Below are 19,794 nucleotides of genomic sequence, written 5' to 3'. Positions count from 1 at the left end.
AAGTTTGTCTATAAATTTAAGAATATTTTATTACAATATTTGTTTCTGATGTGTTTACTTAATTTGATGATGGTTGAGCGATAAACATTATTATTGAAAAAAGATGTATCATGAATTTATTAATTTAATAAAAATACAATATATAATTAAATAATTTTCTTTTTTTCCTTCCTCTTTCTCCCTCTAGAAGTCCAAATTAGTACAATGAATTTGAAATAGTGAATTATTCTCATTGCATTTTCTGTGAAATGGGCAAAATGTCTAGATAGTCTTAATTGTTTTCCTAGAGTGTAAGTTGATTCTGGATTTTTTGTGTGTCCAGATGTAGCTATAGCTTTTGGGTTCGTATTTTTTAGAATCTAAGCTTAGTCCGATAGCTAATTTACAGAACGATTACTGGTTGAATAAAATCTTTTCATCTGACCGCAAAAAAAACAAAAAAAAAAGAAAAAAAAAAAAAAGAAGAAGAAGTTAAGCAATGCTAATACTAGCAAACAAGCCCAAAAACAAAAATTACAGTAAGTTGAAATGTAGTTGCCCTCAATTTTCTACTCTTTCGGCTAACTATACCAATATTTAATACAGATATAAAATGCCATCATTTTAAACTACAATCGAGGCAAAGATTTAGCCACAAATTTAATACTGGAGTGCCGAGACATTCAATTAAAAAGGTGGCAATTTAAGCTCTCCTGTAAATTGTAATGAGTGAAAAAAGAGAAAGTCAAAAGGAAAGTTCCAATATTGACTTTTGATACTCCATCCCTCTCAGGCCTAGGTGTAAGTATGCTTACCAAAAAGAACGAAGGCTTGGAGTAAAAAGGCGCACATATAAATTTGGATCAGTATTATTTTATATATATCCTATCTTTTGGGAGAAAATTTTATGGAGATTGACTAGCCCCCTATACTATGCATCAAAAACTAGTATAGCTGTGCTTAGGAAATAATTAGACCCCCTTCAAATAAGAATTAGAGTTTTACATATGGCTTAGGAGCTCTAGTTTAAAAAAACTGTGCATTAACCATTTATCAGTTTTGTATAACAACTTGGTTGCAAAATCTTGGTTCTATAGGTAGTCTTTAGCCTTCAATTCACTTGTAAACCCATAAGAGTAAAAAATCAATAGGAAGTTCAGAACAAGAGTAACATGTTATATTACTCAGATAGTAATACAGGTGGGCGGGTTTTACGATTTCTACGGTGGTTAAAATATAAAAAAGAAACATACTGAAGAGGCTCTATGCTCAACATCTATTATATATAAATAAAAAATAATTTTAACCTTGTAAAAACAAGATTTTTTTCCGCCAAGAGGTTCGAACACCTTTCATTTCTATGTGGCTCCGCCACTGATAGTAAAGGGTAACTGAAAATTCCATTTTTCAGGTTGTTTTGAGTTGAAGTCACATATTTCATGGAGATTGAAATCACAGGCACTGAGACTATTCATTCTAATACATTACGGAGGCCTGATGAGTGGTTAGGATAAATGGGATTTTGAGATTTCTCGGGTAAATCAGCACACTCGAAAAAACCACAAAACCATGCCTAAAATTTATCCCCAAAACTTGTAGTAATTCTGGTATATCCTTTTCATTAATCTTTGCTTATTGTCAAACAATGTTCAAGAGTGTATTACTAGTGCTAGAAAACATTGCCTGACTCCTGCTCCAAGCTAGTTGGTCATCTAATCCATGTAACCTTAGTTAACTGTTACAAATATTATGATTTTTAATGTCATTTTGTTCATCCCAAAGTCATCATCATCTGTTGAAAATTTTACTTCCCTATGAACAAGTTCTATTCAATCTGTTTACATGGTACACAATAGTAAAATGCTCTCTTTTCCATTCACTCTTTTTCTTTTCCAATTTTTTGCGACCACTCTGGTGTGATATTTCGCAGTTCCCTTTCCAAAAGATATCTCAGTAATGAGGTTAAAAATGTCTTCATGTCTTGCATAATCGGTAATAGGCTAGTTGCTGGTAATGCAGAACACTCAACATGGATGGTATATTGACGGCTTCATAACTGATTGAACTAAAGACCATGCTCACAGAGAATGAAGCAAACAATTTGGTGCAAATAGCAGAAAATGCAAACAGGTGGCTGTGAATTTCATGGCAAGAAGTACTGTAGTAGTTCAAAGGAGAACGCAAGTGCTCTTAGCTAATTACTCATTGGTAAAGCACTATTCTGCAGCAAATCAAAAACTTTGACATTTTAATGTATACTAATGTGCAGCAAATCACAAACTTTCATTGATCAGTATACATGATTATAGTGTTTTCAGAAGGACTATACAGATGTTCACTGCTGCTAGGCGATATGGCACCTGGTTACTCTTCACAGTCTGAAAAGATCAAGAACAGACTTATCAAGTGGCTTGGAGAAAAACTTCGTGATGTAATCGTTCACAAGAAATTCTTTATATAGTGGGGGGTTTTCTTCTGATATGAGCTCTTTGATTGGACCATACATCTTTGGAGGTTCAAAAACACCGGTGAAAAAGCTTGCCACTGACATCCTTGGTCCTATCTTATCGCTACAACTCTATGGTCTGCACTTACAAACTTGTGCTTGATAGGATCTGTTGCAAAATCAGACTGAGATAAGTAACAAATTAATAAAAATTGAAGATAAATGAGACAAAAAAGCTGTATTTTATTGCAAACCTGAAGAAAGTCAGCAATACTAACAACCAATCCATGTTCAATCGGTTCAACATTGACCCATTGGTTATTATGCGCGACTTGAAGGCCGCCAATTTGATCTTGCAGCAGAAAGGCGAGGAAAGCAGGATCTGTATGCTTAGCGGCACCAAGAGTTAACTCTGGCTGAGGACATGCTGGGTAGTAATGGCATACAAATACTTGTCCTTTGTCACATTCTGTGGCTTTCAAGTGGTCAGGTTTTAGCCCAAGAGCTTCTGATAGTAAGCCAAGAATAATTTCCCCTAGTTTCATGACATGATTTATGTACTCGAGAGATGTTTTCCTGGAAATTAGGAAAATACCAAAGATACCAAGTTACAGAACTCAAAAGATTTAAGATCTTCTGATCTACCATATCAAAACAATTGTGGCCTTTACTGAAAGAGAAACACCTAGATGTGTAGAATTCCCTATATCCAAAGATTTCAGCATGCAGTATCACTGATTAATCTTAGCTACTTCATGAGGATAAATTTGGATCAAAATATTCCAAGACCAGGTTTAGGCGAAGCACCACATTTGGCTCTGATACCATATAAATAAATGAGACAACAGAGGAATTTCCTAGTGATATTCCAAGAATAAGAGTTATATATACACGTATATGATTCTAACTAAGGAAATGAAGGCGTAAATAATCCCTAAAAACCTCTACAAAACCGTAATTGTGCTATGGATGTTACGTGAGATTGGTGTCTATGTTCATTTGGTAACATCGATCGAGCAATTCCACCAAGAAACCATCCAAAATTAGGACGATAAGAAGAATCTATATTGGAAAAAAACAGCTAAATACTGTAATACTTAACATCTCTGCTTCCCATATTCGATTTTCCACAAAGCCAGAACATAAAGCATACAATTGGCCTTGCTAAAATTCAAGAGTTCTGAACTTTACTTAACCAATTTCAACTAGAACAGGGCTGATATAGAATTGCAATTAAAATGCAGAAGAATGGATAGTTACCTGCAAATTGCTGGTATTTCTTCAGGTTCAATGTGACCAGAAGCTAGTGTAGAAATGTTCAATGTATCCCTCCATTGTGCATTCTTTGTTTGATACATATGAGGATTGCTATGGTATCTAACGTTTCTCCCTGTATCGTGCGAATAGTACTCCTTCTTCACTTCAACATCTTCTTCGTGAAAATCACGAATCCCACGAATCATTCCTTCCAAAACACTTGGAGGAACCCCATGATTTATCAGTTGGAAAAATCCCCACTTCTCTGATGCTTCCCTTATTTCATCGACAATCTTCTTACGTCGATCTTGAATCTCTATGCCACTGAGATCAATCACTGGAACTTGTAGAGTTGACTTTACCTGCGTCAACTCTTCAGCAAGTTCATGAGCTGGCCTAACGAAAATTCTTGGTATTTCTACTATTCCAGCATCAACTAGTCCCTTAACACCAGCTTTTGTATCGTCAAAAGCTTTTATTTCCTTCAATGGATCGTAATCCATTGTTAATTCAGCTTGAGAATCTGCAGTTCCGGACATATTTGTTCTTATTTCAACAAGGCTAAGTTTCCTGAGCAACTATTTCTATTAGTTAGTGGCTTAGTGCTCATAAATAAAGTGGTCCAATGTGAATCAATATTCAAAAATGCAAAGATACGTGTGCGGTTGGGAGAAGGTTTTAGCAAAGATAAGAAATGGAAATGATTGAAGTTTGGTCATTTTTCGTTGTTTGATTGAAGTTTTCGTATGATTGAAAATGAATGAGTTTAGTATTTTATTTGTCTGCTACCCACTTTATAGCTTTATGCCGGAAAGTCCTATTATGGAGATAAAATGCTCTCTTATCCTAGATCTTTGATAAAGATGAAATAATACCTTATTACCCCCACCACAACTTGTTGGTGGTAATGAATTTAGCACCTGAAATTAAATTAGACATGGTACTAGAAGATTCCAGTTTTAAAATTATAAAATTGGATGGTTGTTTCCCCTGCTTCATTAATGTGCAATATGGTGTTGTATTTTATTATACTGTATTAATGAACACAATGTGTGGATAGACTGCATCGTTTGTTGTGGTTTAATAACATTTGTATTGTTTGGTTTGAGTTTATAGTGCTTGTATAATAACTTGTAAGTTTATTAAAATATCCTTAACTCTTAATTAGAAATTAGTTTATATATATCAATAAAACTCAAGTAAAGTATAAAATAAGAACTTTAAAAAATAAGTAGGTGGTGGGTGGGGGTGGTGGAGGGATGGGTGGTGTGAGGTGGGTGATTGTGGGATGAGGGTGGGGGTAGTGGGTGGTAGGGTGGGGGTGAGTGGTTGTGGGGTGGGGTTGTGTGGTGGTGAGGGTTATTGGGTGGGGTTGGTGGAGGGGTGGGTGGTGTGAGGTGGGTGGTTGTGAGATGAGGGTGGGGGTAGTGCGTGGTAGGGTGGGGTGGTTGGAGCTGGGGGTGGAGTATAATGGAGAAATGAAATACGTAACTACGCAAAAATCACCAAATCAGTGGTTATAAAAATTGAGCAATTAAAATTCCATTAATGAAAATCCTAAACAAAGGAATGTTTGTCTAACTTAATAAATTTAAAATATTCAATCCTCCCTGGGAAAAAAAAACTTATTTGCATAAAAACTTTTTGAGTAATATTAAATTTTTTTATATGATTTAACGTTGCCAATCCTAAGTTGTGTGAGCCTGAGACACGGTATTGTTGTATGCTATAAATTCATTTTGTTTTTTGCTTTTTTTTTTTTTTTTTGGTCATGAAACTTTTCTAAATTTTAAATGCTCTATTCTAATGTTTGAAATTTTCTTAATTTTTTTATCTACCCAACCACTATTGTTAAGGGGATAAAAGTTGTATAAAACAACCTATATATCTTGCATTTATTAGTCTGATACAAACATCGGATTGAAAATTTTCCCTTTTAGTTTTCTTCCTCTTGCTCCTAAATTAGTCCAATAAATATAATTGTGAATTTCTCTTTTCTTTTGATGCGCATAGTTAAATTAGACTGCACATCACTTATTTCATTTCATACGTTAGTCCAAGATTTAGAAAAACAAATTTTAATTTTCAAAAAATACAACTAAGCAAAGCTTTTTTATTAAAAAAGAAGAAGAAAAAAGGTAGCTCAGTGCACAAAGCAATACCGTGTGACACAGAGTTTAGGGAAGGGTCGCATCCCAAGGAGGTTTTGATGTAGGCAGTCTATCCTGACCACAAACATCATTGGTTGATTTCACGACTCGAACCTGTCAGGCCGTGACCTTTAGGTTACAAGGAGACTTGAGTTGCTCCAAAGCTTCCCTTTCGCACAACATTTTTTATGTATAAAAAAGAAAGCTAGAGAGTTATATATAAACTTTAAGCTGTAGGCAGTTCAAGAAAACACTTTCTTAAGAACGGCTGCACTTTGAATTGAAGCACAAATTTGATGTAGTTTGAAATCACAGGCCTTATTTTGGTATTTGTAGGTGAATCCATCACATGGCTCATTACAGGCAGTCACTGAGACTATACATTTGAAGATATTAGGAGAGCTAATTAGTAATCAAGATAATATAAATGGATGCTGAAATTTCTTGGGTAAATCAGCAGAACATGTATGCAGATACGCCCAGCATTCGAAAGAACCACAAGCCATGCCTATCATTTATCGTAATCATTGCTTAATGTCAAGCAATGTTCAAGGTTGAAATGAGAACTAGTGCTAGAAAACATTGCCTCAGCACATTGTCTCCTCCTGCTCCTAGCTAGTTGTTTATGATCATGTGACCCTAGTCGTTAAATATTAGAAGTCTTGTGAATTTAACATGATTTTCTTCGACCAAAAACCATCATATGGTGAACATTTTACTTCTCTATGAACAAGTTATATCGGGCTTTAAAGGTGGAGACATGGCCTATCTATTAACTCTTTCTTACGACCGCACAGTGAAATTCTACAGTTCTCTCTTGAAAATATTTCAGCATAATGAGGTTAAAAACATGTTCATATCTTGGACAATTGGCAGTAGCTAGTTGGTAATGCAGAACACTTGCCCTGATGGTATGTTCAGGGATCTTGCAAAACAGATTGAAGAAAGAAACAATACTTGCATCATATAGATGAGGTGGACCATTGTGTACAAAGAGCAGAAAATGTAAGCGAGCACCTCTGAACTTCATGACTAAAAGTGTAGAAGTAGAGCAAAGGAGATGAATGTTAAAAAGAACAGGCTGCACTATGATAGGTGTTCTTTATATTTATCTACCAAAAGCACTTAGATAATACAGTAGTCGTTGTTAAAGCATTATTGTATAGCAAACCATAAACTTGGACATTGTTCTGCATAAACATTATACTGATGTTCACTGCTGCTAGGCGATTTGGCGCCTGGTCACTCTTCACAGTCTGAAAAGATCAAGACCAGACTTATCAAGTGGCTTGGAGAAAAACTTTGTGATGTAATCGCTCACAAGAAATTCCTTATATAGTGGGGGGTTTTCTTCTGATATGAGCTCTTTGATTGGACCAAGCATCTTTGGAGGTTCAGAAACACCAGTAAAGAAGCATGCCACTGACATCCTTGGTCCTACTTTATTCGCTACAACTCTATGATTCACACTTACAAACTTGCCATTTGATAGGATCTGTTACAATATCAGTCTGAGATGAGTAACAATTTGTAACTAAATGAAGATAAATCAGAACAAATAGTTGTGTATTTTGTTGCAAACCTGTAAAAGGTCACCAATATTAACAACCAAACCATGTTCAATTGGTTCAACATCGACAAATTGGTTATTATGCATGACTTGAAGGCCGCCATTTTGATCTTGAAGCAGGACGGTGAAGAAAGACGGATCTGTATGCTTGTCGGCACCAAGAGTTAGCTCTGGCTGTGGGCATGCTGGGTAGTAGTGGCATACCAACCCTTGTCCTTTTGTCACATTCCATGGCTTTTAAATGATCTGGCTTTAGCCCGAGCGCTTCTGATAGTAAGTCAACGAGAGTTTCTCCTAGTTTTATGACATAATTCAAGTACTCAAAGGATGGTTTCCTGGACATCAAGAAAATACCAGAGATTCCTAAGTTTCAAAATTTGTTAAAAGATTCAAGATACTCTAATCTAGCATGCCAAATAATTTTACCCTTTCCGTGAATTTCAGTATTTCAGTATCATTTATTTTAGATCCTACATGAGCAAAGCAAGAACATAAAAAACTACAACTGATCTTACTAAGTTCAATAGTTCTGATCTTTACCTAACAAATTTCAACTAGCACAGGAGTGGTACAGATTACTTACCTGCAAACTGCTGGTATTTCTTCAGGTTCAATATAACCAGAAACTATCCTAGAAATGTTCAAGGAATCCCTCCAATTTGCAGTCTTTGATTGGTACAGTTGAAGATTGCTCTGGTATCGAACTCTTCTCGTCGTTCTATCACGCGAATAGTACTCTTTCTTTAACTCAGCATCTTGTTCATGAAATTTACGAGTCCCATCAATCATTCCTTCCAAAACACTTGAAGGAACTCCATGATTTATCAGTTGGAAAAATCCCCACTTCTCCGATGCTTCCCTTATTTCATCGACAACTTTCTTACGTTGATCTTGAACCTCTATGCCACTGAGATCCACCACTGGAACCTGTAGACTTGACTTGCACAAGATCAACTCTTCAACAAGTTCATGAGCTGGCCTAATGAAAATTCTTGGAATTTCGACAATTCCAGCATCAACTAGTCCCTTAACACCAGCTTTTGTATCATCAAAAGCCTTTATCTCCTTCAATCGATCATAATCCATTGTTAATTCTGCTTGAGAGTCTTCAGTATTGGGGGTTCTTAGTTTAAGAAAGCTACCTTTTTCTTAGAAGACAAGTTAGTTACTTAAGGTCAACAGCTGCTCATAAATGCAATTTTTCTTTTGTGAAATATTAATTTTCTAAGAGAGAATGTAGACTTTTACTTATCTTCAATTGTTTGATTGGAGTTTTCCTGTGATTGTCATGGGATCTCCCTCATTTTTCACATATTCAAAGTTCAACTTTGTCAAACTAAACTTGGAAATGAATGAATTTAGCATTATTTGCTCCACTATCCGCTTTGGGTCTGACTAAGTTGGGTTCGTCTTTGGAAAGTATCTCTTTGGGATTTAAGACTTTCACTACCAAAGGCGGCTCTATTAATAAAGGTGAAACCTGAAATCTCTGATTAAGGTTGGAAGGTACTTACCATCCATCTATAACTTTTGTTGGTTATGAATGTAGCATCTGAAAACTAAATGAAACATGGTACAAGTTGAAGATTTCAGTTGTTTTAAATTAATATAAAAACAGTAAATTACACTAGATGCCCCTGCAATATGACGCAACTGCAAATTCACCCCTATGTTATGTAAATTCTATACAAATACATTATTGTTAATTTCTTATTCTTGTTTTTCAAAATTAAAGAGTTAAATCTCTTATATAATGAAAATCCTGCACAAAGGAATGTTCGTCTAACTTAGTAAATTTAATTACTCGAAGAGGAAAATAACAAATTAAGCTAAATAAAAAAATGAGAATTATTATTTTTTATTTATAATTTTTAACAAGTACAAATAGCTTTTCGAGATACAAGATAATTATGAATGAAAGTTTTGATAAGAATGGAAGACTGAAGAGACTTTTGGTCAATTTGTTAATGCGGAAAAGAGCTCACTGAAACAGTTACGTATATACCCACACGCAATCATTTCTTCTTGGAAACTTAATTTCGGGTCGCCATTTTTGTATAGAAAAGTTAAAGTTATGTATTAATCTTACATTTTTCGTGTTTGTACTCACATTTTTCATTTTTATTTATTTTTTGATGCTTGACTATATAAACTATTGTATTGTAGGTCATACATAAACCTTGAGCTTATTTTCTTGTAGAGTGATGAAATAGGATTTTGAAAATTCCTTTAGTTAAATTTTCAAATAAAACAAGGAAGTTAAATTTTGTTAGGCCATTACAGATTGAAACATCCATAAAATTACACAAGAGCTTCTTGAAGCGGTAGTATAAATGCAATATAGTTCATGATTTGTGATTCGTTCTAGCAAATTACCTGTGAGTTCTTTGTGTTGATAGAACAACTTGTCTTTCAACGTCTTGAAGGGGGAAAGTTGATAGAAATTAAATAGAAACTTTCAATTTTTTTTCTTTTTTAATGTCTCCACATTCAAAAATCTCAATTCACTTGCCAACCATGTATAAGAAAGTTAAAGAAAAAGACTTAAAAGTAAATCTCACAAACAACTTTTTGAGTCTTTCTATTGAAAGGCAGGAATGTGCACGTGGTAGCAGTAGTGTGGCTCAACTACAAGTTAGTTAGAAGTTAATTTGGAGAGAGAAAGCCCTTAAATCAAGTTAGTTAGGAAAGGATAATATTAACAAGTATATTTGGTATAAACAAGACAAATTCTACTATGTGACTCATCAATCAATTTCTTGTATAAAAGATCTACTAGATCACATGTATACCAATATGATAGAATAATTGAACCTCCAAATGATTCTGATTCCTTTATGTTGATAGATGAATGCCGACAAGCTTATCATGTAAATTCATCATGATAAGAAACTTTGAATGAATATTTGATAAGGAATATCGATCACTAGTTTCTGGTGTATATTTTGTGTATACGACCCACTACTTTTCACTTTCCACTTAGTTTTTATAAACTATACCTTACAATGCATTGAATGATATGATGTCTTATCAACACAAAAAGGATCCTCTTATTGAATTCAAGCTAATTTGAAGGTCAAATACATAGATGGCCCCTTAAATCAAGCATGCAAAGGCAATAATCAAATATTAATAAGTACTATTGTGGTATACTCACAATTAACATCCACAGATTCTGCACTACGCACTCATCAACCAATTTCTTGTAAAGAATAAAATCTACATAAGAGATGAATACCAATACATCATACACATGTAAATGAATGACATAATTCCTTTATATGAACATAGACATGAATAACGACAATTTGTCCATTGGCACCACAATTAATTTATGATAGAGAGTAATACTTTGAATGCATAGATTGTAATTATAAGAAGAATGACCATTCAAATATAATTTGTTATTTTGTAGATGAATTTGGTAGATATTATATAATTATTAATTGCAACTCCTTAACTTCTTCAGTTTTTTAGACTAACGAAGAGACACATCTTTTCTAAAGTGAGATTATGGAGTGTCTTAGCTAATTCCAATATAGAAAGTGCTCAAGTTTTGAATATATTTACGTAACGACTAGACACTACGTATTTTTTTTTTCTTCCAAATATGTTTCTTCCTTTACTTCCGTAAATTATGGAGTACTCAGGGAATCCTCAATCATACAGTAATAATTTGAGATTCTTTCCTTTTCATAATAGGTCTTGGAAATATAATTTATTCCCATAACAAAGCTTATAGTAACTCAGGGAATCTTCCGAATAATCTTTCCTTAAAATTGTAGTAAAATCCATCATCTTCCTTCCAAACTTGTTGCAAATATATTCAAATTTGAACACCTCTAGAGATCTTTTCCTTTCATAGGATATCTTCTTTCCGGAATAACTAATATTCTCCCCAATAGTTTCTCTGAACTCTTTCTCTCTGGATTGTACAAATATGAGATCTTATTTAAGCACAAGAGAATATCAAGATCCTCTCCGTTTGACATTGGTCTTGATTTATATTAATTCCAATATAATCATATTTGTCTGAATTTGAACTTTGATCACTCAAAATGTGAACTCTTTTGTAAACTTAATTGAGACTTCTAGCATATCTTGATACTCCATAAATTTTGGACCTTCCTTAAATAACATATTGATCTTGATATTTTCCTTTTGTAGATTTTTTTTTTCCCCCATAGAATCGGAGTAATATTCTTCCCTTGAAGTAGTAGATCTTCCTTCCAGATTTTAGCAAGCTTCCTGCCTTCCTTCCATAGGTCAAAAGTTATTCCTTCCATTAAGCTTGGAAATATTTTCTTTCATTATTTTTGTTTGGATCTTCACAAAATCCTGTACTCATCTAAACCAGCATAAAAAAGAATTTACAACAATTAAGTAAATGTTCCTTTAGTAAATATTATGTTGTTTTGTTATCATCAAAATCAATAGGAGAAACATTGGCGCTAATACACATTTATCTATTAACGTTTGTATAGATGTTATTTACATTTTGCAGGCAATTTTTTTCGAGATTGATTACAAAAGCTTCAAGAAATAATTTACTATATGCTTTACGTCAATTTTATTTTTTAGTTAATTTGAATTATTAAGTTCAATATACAGAAACATCGTGTTCTTTTGGTCACATGAATACTATCTCGATCTTATTTCTTGGAGTGATTCATAAAAATTTGATAAACCAATATAAGTCTAGATAACATTGAACACAATAGTCATTTGGTTAGCCTCGAATTTGACGAAAATATAAAAGTTTAATATATCTTGATATATAAACATGGAAGAATAAATAGATTGACGCATGTCAACAACACTTGATATAAGAGTGATGATACATGTTGAATTAAGCATTATTCAAAATATATAGAAATTGAATGTACTGTATAATTCTATTAAATGTTACATCCAATGAGAGAATCACAATTATTTCTTGACATGCTTTTAAGGAAATTTTTATATAAAGTCTTAACAGATACATAAAAATGATTTATTTATATATTGGTTTGGTTCGATTTTCTATAACTCGATACCAAATCAATCCTAGCCAGTTTTTTCTCATGATTTGATTAGATTTTTCGATTTCGTTTGAACACTCCTAATCATAAGATATATCCCTATTTTTAAATACATTTAACTTCATATGAATCTCATCATTTAAGTTTTATGTCTGAGCTGAAACAAATGATACTTGTCATATTACTTTTCAAAAAGATCGTTTTTAAAATATCGACTTCAAAAGACAATAAAACATTTGTAATCAGTGATGGGGTTTTGGCCTTCAAAATATGTATAGAAATGAATGTATCGTATAATTCTATTAAATATTACATCCAACGAGAATTATTTCTTGTCATGCTTTTAAGGAAAACTCTACATAAAATCTTAAAAAAATAACAAAAATGATATATTTATATATTGGTTTGGTTCAATTTTTTATTACTCGATGCCAAATCAATCCTAGTCAGTTTTTTCTTATCGATTTGATTAGAGTTTTCGATTTGGTACGATTTTTACGATTTGGTTTGAACACTCGTAATCATAAGATATATCCCTTCCCTACCCCCAAATTATATGTAATAAAAACAATTTGAATTAAAAAAAAAAACATTTGTAATTTGTAAGAATAAATTTGTTGGACTGTATTATGAATCACGGGGGTTGCATTTGGGTGTGAGGCAGTAAATGGCAGGCTTCGTTGATTAATTATATTTTATTCAATATTGTTTTAATCATTTTTAGATAACTACTCTAAAGTGTATCTCAACCATGAAATAATACGATTGATATATGTAATAAATCGGCAATACCATTGAACAAAACTGACCAAACATCACTGGAGTGGATCTTCCGCCCAATCAATACGAGTATATTTAGAAATAAATAAATTAATTCCTATACGCATCGAGTCAAGTGTCCAAAGTGAAGCCGTAAAATTGTTTTCTACCATGTAAAATAAGTTGCATCATATCCGATCATGAAATGAAGTTCTATCTGCCACTTTTGGGTGATATTCCATTGTTCTATATAAGGATAAATGTTAGGCCGTGTGATTAAGAGCAATTTCGAGTCATTAGAATTAATTTGGACATACATATATATAATGTTGGCCCGTTGGTGATTAAGGACAAATTTCGAATCAAAATTATAATGGAGAGAATACGGATGAATCAAACCTCTAATTGAGGGCAAAGATAATTTGTTTGCAAAGTACAGGGGCAAATTTGAATTTTTTTCCAAAATAAAAACACAAAGATAACTTAGAACGAAAGGAACACTAAAATTCAGTCTTATTTTTCCTTCTCACTTTATATAAACAAGAACACCATATTCCCTAATTAGACCACTCAAAATAGCGATCCATATAATAGGTTCCATTGCCGGCATTATATTGTTCCAAATAAAAACCATCTGGCCTCACCTCCCATTTACAATAGTTCAGAAGATTTAGATTTTTTCCATTTTTGATGCAATAGTTTGGTTTGTCAAACACATGAATAGATGTATCCTTTGAACCCCACCAAAAGTGACAAAAGTACAAAATATTATTCAAAAAATTCCCGCAAAACGACCAACTTAAGTCTCCATCTATGGGAAGAAATTGGTTCCCAATTTCTCTATTCTTCGACGCGCAGTGAATTTGCAGTTGTGGGGAATTAGAAGGAAGTTTGTTGATAACATGTACCTGATACTTCGTGGAAAATATACATTTTTTTGCTAATGAAAGGTCAAAAGGAGTTATCAATAACAATAAGAAGAAGATGTTGATGAACGAGAGAGCCATATGGGAGAAGATAAGTATTGAAACTGAAAGGGGATAGAGGGGCTATGATGTTTTATACAAAAAAAAAAAAAAAAAAAAAAAAAATCCGAGTTTAGTAATGTCCCCCAAATCTTGATGATATTCTGTACTTTTATGAGGTTACTAAATCACTATATTAAAGAACTTGATCTTCTTATATTTAGAAGAATTATTTTTTGAACCATATCAATATATCCAAACTCTTTAAAATCATAAAAAAGAAAGTGTTTAAACATGTGTGTGATATATTATATAAAATCAGAAAAAAGGCTCAAGAACAAAACATACAACATAACCACACAAAAATTAACCGATAACTACAAACCCTTTCTAGATAAGAAGCAAAATTTGAGGTTAAACAAATCAAATAACAGAAAATGCATAAAAAATGAAACTTGAATTGTTAAAATTTACTTTCCTTCTATGTTATGATAACAATATTTACCTTTTTTTTGTTTAGGAATATTCTAAAATATTTATTTTCTTTCTAAGTCTAGGATCTACATTAAATATAAAATATTTAATTTCTTTTAGTTTAGTATCTATAAGAAAAATAGCATATTTCATTTTATTTTACTTTCTTTAGTTCTCTATAAATAGTGATTAGTCTTCGATTTCATAACATGAATAAACATCAAAAGCCCAAAGTACTAAATACTAAATAGCCACACATAATTAAGCAAGTCTGACAAAATCTAATTCACATAATAAGTAAATTTCAAGGCTAAATAAAAGAGCATAAAATTTAAGAAAAAAAAATGAGACTTTAAGAAGCATGCTTGAAGAAATTAAATAAAATCCAAAAACTCTTTTCAAAATAATAGCAAAATTCAAGGCTATAATATAACAGAAATTTAACTCAAAAATATAACTTGTAGAAAAAACGAAGAATACACGAAAGAAAAATATGCATCTTTATAAAAGTCAATAAAAGAAATGTTTTTGGACGGTATCATTTACTACTCCCATTTGGCAGTAAATTTATTTCCCATTTAATTCAATTCATGTATGATTTTTGGACGGTAAATTTACTGTACTCCTATTTGGCAGTAACAAAGTATGTAGTACGTAATGTATAGATGAACGGTAATAAAGTCCATCAACTTTTAGTGGGATTTAGGTCTTTTAACTTTTAACTTTGTCTCTTTCCATTTTTAATATGGTATGGTGATTTCTATAGATATAATAAAATCTAAGTATCAATGTCAGCTGCAACCAAGGCAAAGATGGAATGCCATAGATAGAGGTGGATATACCCTGCCTCAAGCAGTGTTATGGGACACTGCTTCATCGGAATCTTTACTTAGATTTATAATTAAATAATAAGTAAAATAAAAAAGGCATAAGTGTAAAAATTACACCGTATGTTATGATAGTGATTTATTCATTTGTTCGCTTTTTCAAATATTGATACAGCTTGTGAAAAATCTTACGTACGCCACTGGCAATAGAGATTCATTCAGGAAAATGTTCATGGTTGAAATGAAAACTGGTGCTAGATCGAAAACACTGCTCAGCACATTGACTCCTCCAGCTCCTAGATAGTTGTTTATCTGATCATGTGACATTAGTCGATAACTATTTAGAGATCTTCTGATCTGTAACATGATTTTCTTCGATGAAAAAGAAATTATTTGCTGAAAAACTTACTTCTCAATGAACATTAGAGCAAAGGAGATGAATGTTAAAAAGAACAGGCCGCACAATGATAGGTGTTCTTTATATTTATCTAACAAAAGTATTTAGATAATTCAGTAGTCGTTGGTAAAAAAACATTATTGTACAGCAAACCGTAAACTTGGACATTGTTCTGCATAAACATTATAGTGATTTATTTCACTGCTGCTTGGCGATTTAATTTAGAGCCTGGTTGCTCTGAGTCTGAAAAGATCAAGACCAGACTTATCAAGTGGCCTGGAGAAAAACTCAGTGATGTAATCACTTACTAGAAATTCTTTATATAGTGGCAGTTTTTCTTCTGATATGAGCTCTTTGATTGAACCATACATATTTGGTGGTGCAAAAACTCCAGTGAAGAAGCATGCCACTGACACCCTTGGTCCTACCTTATTCGCTACAACTCTATGATTTACACTTACAAACTTTGTCAGTTGATAGGATCTGTTAAAAAATCCGGTTGAGATATGTAATAATTCGTAAAAAGAGGTTAAACAAGACAAAAAGAGTTATGTTTTGTTGCAAACCTGAAGAAACTCACCAATATTAACAACCAAACCATGTTCAATTGGTTCAACCTCGACCCATTGGTTATAATGCACGACTTGAAGGCTGCCACTTTGATCTGAAGCAGAATGGTACGTTCAATTGGTTCAACGTCGACCCATTGGTTATAATGCACGACTTGAAGGCCGCCACTTTGATCATGAAGCAGAATGGTAAGAAAATCAGGATCTGTGTGCTTATCGGTACCAAGAGTTAGCTCTGGTTGTGGGCATGCCGGGTAGTAATGACATACTAATGTTTGTCCTTTGGTACATTCCGTGGCATTCAAGTGGTCAGGTTTTAGCCCAAGAGCTTCTGATAGCAAGTCAAGAAGAGTTTCTCCTAGTTTTCTGATATGATTCATGAACTCAAAGAATTCTTTCCTGGACATTTGGAAATTATCAGCGATTACTAGATAACAAAATTTAATGAAGATCTAAGATATTCTAATCTAATATGTCAAAACAACTGTGCCCAATGGAAGACAGAGCATTTTCAGAATACAACTGAAGCATAAACACCTAGATGGAATAAATTCCCTAAACTCAAAGATTTCAGCATGCAGTATAACTTAGACTAAGATGCTACATGAGGCCAAAGTTGACCAGAACATCTCGGTTTGAAGAAAAAAGCAGTTGATTTAACTACTTCACGAAAAATCAATGGCGTGAATAGAGACACCCAATAACATTAGCCATCTCCACCCAGCTGCATTTAACAATGCCTCGAGGTTACACATAAACCTTAGGGACCAAGGGCAAGTCCATTCCAAGAAAGTTCTAAGCTTGGAAGGGTGCCAGTTTAATCTATGTTGCAAAAACAGCTAAATAGATTTTCTACAAAGCCATGAACATTTTATCATACCAATTAGCATCCCAGTAAGGACTCCGATACCCTGCATACGTCAAACAGGATAAATACAAAATTGTCAGGTACAGAAGAATAGATAGTTACCTGCAAACTGCTGGTATTTCTTCAGGTTCAATATGACCCAGTAATTATCATAGAAATGTTCAACGTATCCCTCCAGTTTGCAGTCTTTGAATTGTAAGATGAATATCTGTTTCATATCTAACTCTTCTATTTGTTCGATCATGCGAATAGTACTCTTTCTTTAATTCAACATCTTGTTCATGAAATTTACGAGGCCTACCAATCATTCCTTCCAAAACATTTGAGGGAACCCCATGAATCATGATTTATCAGTTGAAAAAATCCCCACTTCTCTGATGCTTCTCTTATTTCATCAACAACTTTCTTACGTCGATCTTCAACTTCTATGCCACTCATATCCACCACTGGAACCTGTAGAGTTGATTCCCCACGATTCAACTCTTCATCAAGCTCATCAGGTGGCCTAATGCAGTGGCGGAGCCAGGATATATATTAAGGGGTGTCAAAAAATATAGATATATCGCTACCCAGGTTCGAACATGTGACCTTAGGGCATTTTTGCAACCCCTTAACCGCTGTGCTAAACCATCAACTTGTGTCAAGGGGTGTCAACACTGGTATACATACCTATAAAATCAAAATTTCACCTATCTATACAATGTGATTTTCCGGCGAAGGGGTGTCGCTTGACACCCCTCGGGCAAGGGTAGCTCCGCCCCTGGCCTAATGAATATTCTTGGTATTTCAACTATTCCAGCAACAACTAGTCCCTTAACACCAGATTTTGTATCATCAAAAGCCTTTAAACTCCTTCAATCGATCATAATCCGTTGTCAATTCAGCTTGGGACTCTTTAGTGCTGGACATATTTGTTCTAAATTTCAAGAAGGCTAAGCTGGCGTTTGGCCATGGATTCCCAAAAAAAAAAAAAAAATTGAAAAACTTGATTTGGGTAAAGTTTTTCAGGTTTTGAAAATGTGTTTGGCCGAAGTCTTTCAAATCATATTTCAGTTTTTATTTTGAAAAACATGAAATATTACTTATACCCATAAGTTCTAAAAACTATCAAAAATACTCAATCATACAAAACATACATATTTGCTAATCTCAAATTATGCAAAACATAGTATTTTAATAATAACTGCTAATAACACACTTACTAGCTATTACAATTCAAATTACAATACAAAGATCTACTTTTATCTTTGCAACTGATTTCTACAGTTGGCAGAGCCATTTTTCCTAGGGTTTCTTCTTCTACTGTTTGGCACAACTTAGCTTGTTCAATTTATAGAAAAGACGGCTTTAATTGTGGAAACACGATAGATACGACTTTAATGGAGGAATATCGTAGATAGAATTAGTTGAGTCGTAAATAGATGTGTTTTTTTTTTTTTATAAAATACAAAAGTTTGGGGTAGTTTTTAGAAGTTTTGAAAAGGTCAAAAAGAAGTTTTGAAAAGGTCAAAACATAGATCTTAGTCCAAAAATAGGTTTGAGCTAGAATTTGGGATTTGAAGATTTGTTTTTTTCAAAATCTGTCAAAATTTTATGGCCAGACAAAGATTCAAAATATGCTCTCAAAATCTATGGCCAAACAGGAGCTAGGTTTCTTGAGCAAATAAGTTAAGATAAAGTCAATGAGCTAGTGCCTCATCAATTCAATTGTCCTTTTTGTGAATCAATCTTCAAAAGAGACATATATCTTTTTTAATTAGCATGAAGTTTCAATTGTCTTTTTTGTGAATCAATCTTCAAAAGAGACATATATCTTTTTTAATTAGCATGAAGTTACAGTGCAGGGATTTGGCAACTATCCAATAAGAGATCTCTCCATTTCCTCCAATTCTACTCCAGACGTGTTACACGTTAAATAATTAAATATAGCAGATTTCATTTTGTTAACCAATGATATTAACTATGGTTACTGATAAGGACTTCAAGAAAATATTTGAGTTACAAAGGTAACTGATCAGGGTAACGAAACATTTTATTACGAGGTAGTGCGCTTGGAATCTGGAAGAGCTCTCCCTAAATTTGAAGGCACAAAGAAAAACTGAAATCACAATCTGCAATCAGTAATTTGGTTACCTTCTTTCTGCACTAGCCATACAGTAGTATTCAGAATTCTTCTGATTCATATATGTATGTGACAAGATTTTACGCATGATACTTTGGAACCCCTATATATTTTATGCGTATTTGGCTCCCTCCATTTCAACAATTACACCCTTACAATTTTGACACTTGTCCTTCTAATGATGTAATTGATCAGATTTATTCAGTTAACCAAAACAATTCAACTATGGTAAACAATTATTTAATTCTGATAAACAGTTCTCTCTCCTTTGTCCTTGTTATGTGATACTTTTACCTTTATAAATTATTGTTAGAAAAATAGGTAAATATAAACGAAGAAGATAATGACTTTGAGGCATGGATAAATTGATTTTTCCTTAAAGAGATATTG

At 33.2% G+C, this 19,794-nt stretch overlaps 3 pseudogenes; all 3 read right to left on the bottom strand.

The window, feature by feature from the left end:
- Positions 1-2,097: 2,097 nt before the first annotated feature.
- Positions 2,098-4,420, bottom strand: LOC132031010 (1-aminocyclopropane-1-carboxylate oxidase homolog 1-like; annotated as a pseudogene).
- A 2,494-nt stretch (positions 4,421-6,914) lies between these two features.
- Positions 6,915-8,645, bottom strand: LOC132030931 (deacetoxyvindoline 4-hydroxylase-like; annotated as a pseudogene).
- A 7,351-nt stretch (positions 8,646-15,996) lies between these two features.
- LOC132061330 (deacetoxyvindoline 4-hydroxylase-like) lies at positions 15,997-19,465 on the bottom strand (annotated as a pseudogene).
- Positions 19,466-19,794: the final 329 nt, after the last annotated feature.

This window comes from Lycium ferocissimum, chromosome 1, assembly GCF_029784015.1.
Source record: "Lycium ferocissimum isolate CSIRO_LF1 chromosome 1, AGI_CSIRO_Lferr_CH_V1, whole genome shotgun sequence".
NCBI lineage: Eukaryota > Viridiplantae > Streptophyta > Magnoliopsida > Solanales > Solanaceae > Lycium > Lycium ferocissimum.
The sequence above is the reverse complement of the archived record's forward strand: the minus strand, read 5'-3'. Positions and strand labels throughout refer to the sequence as shown.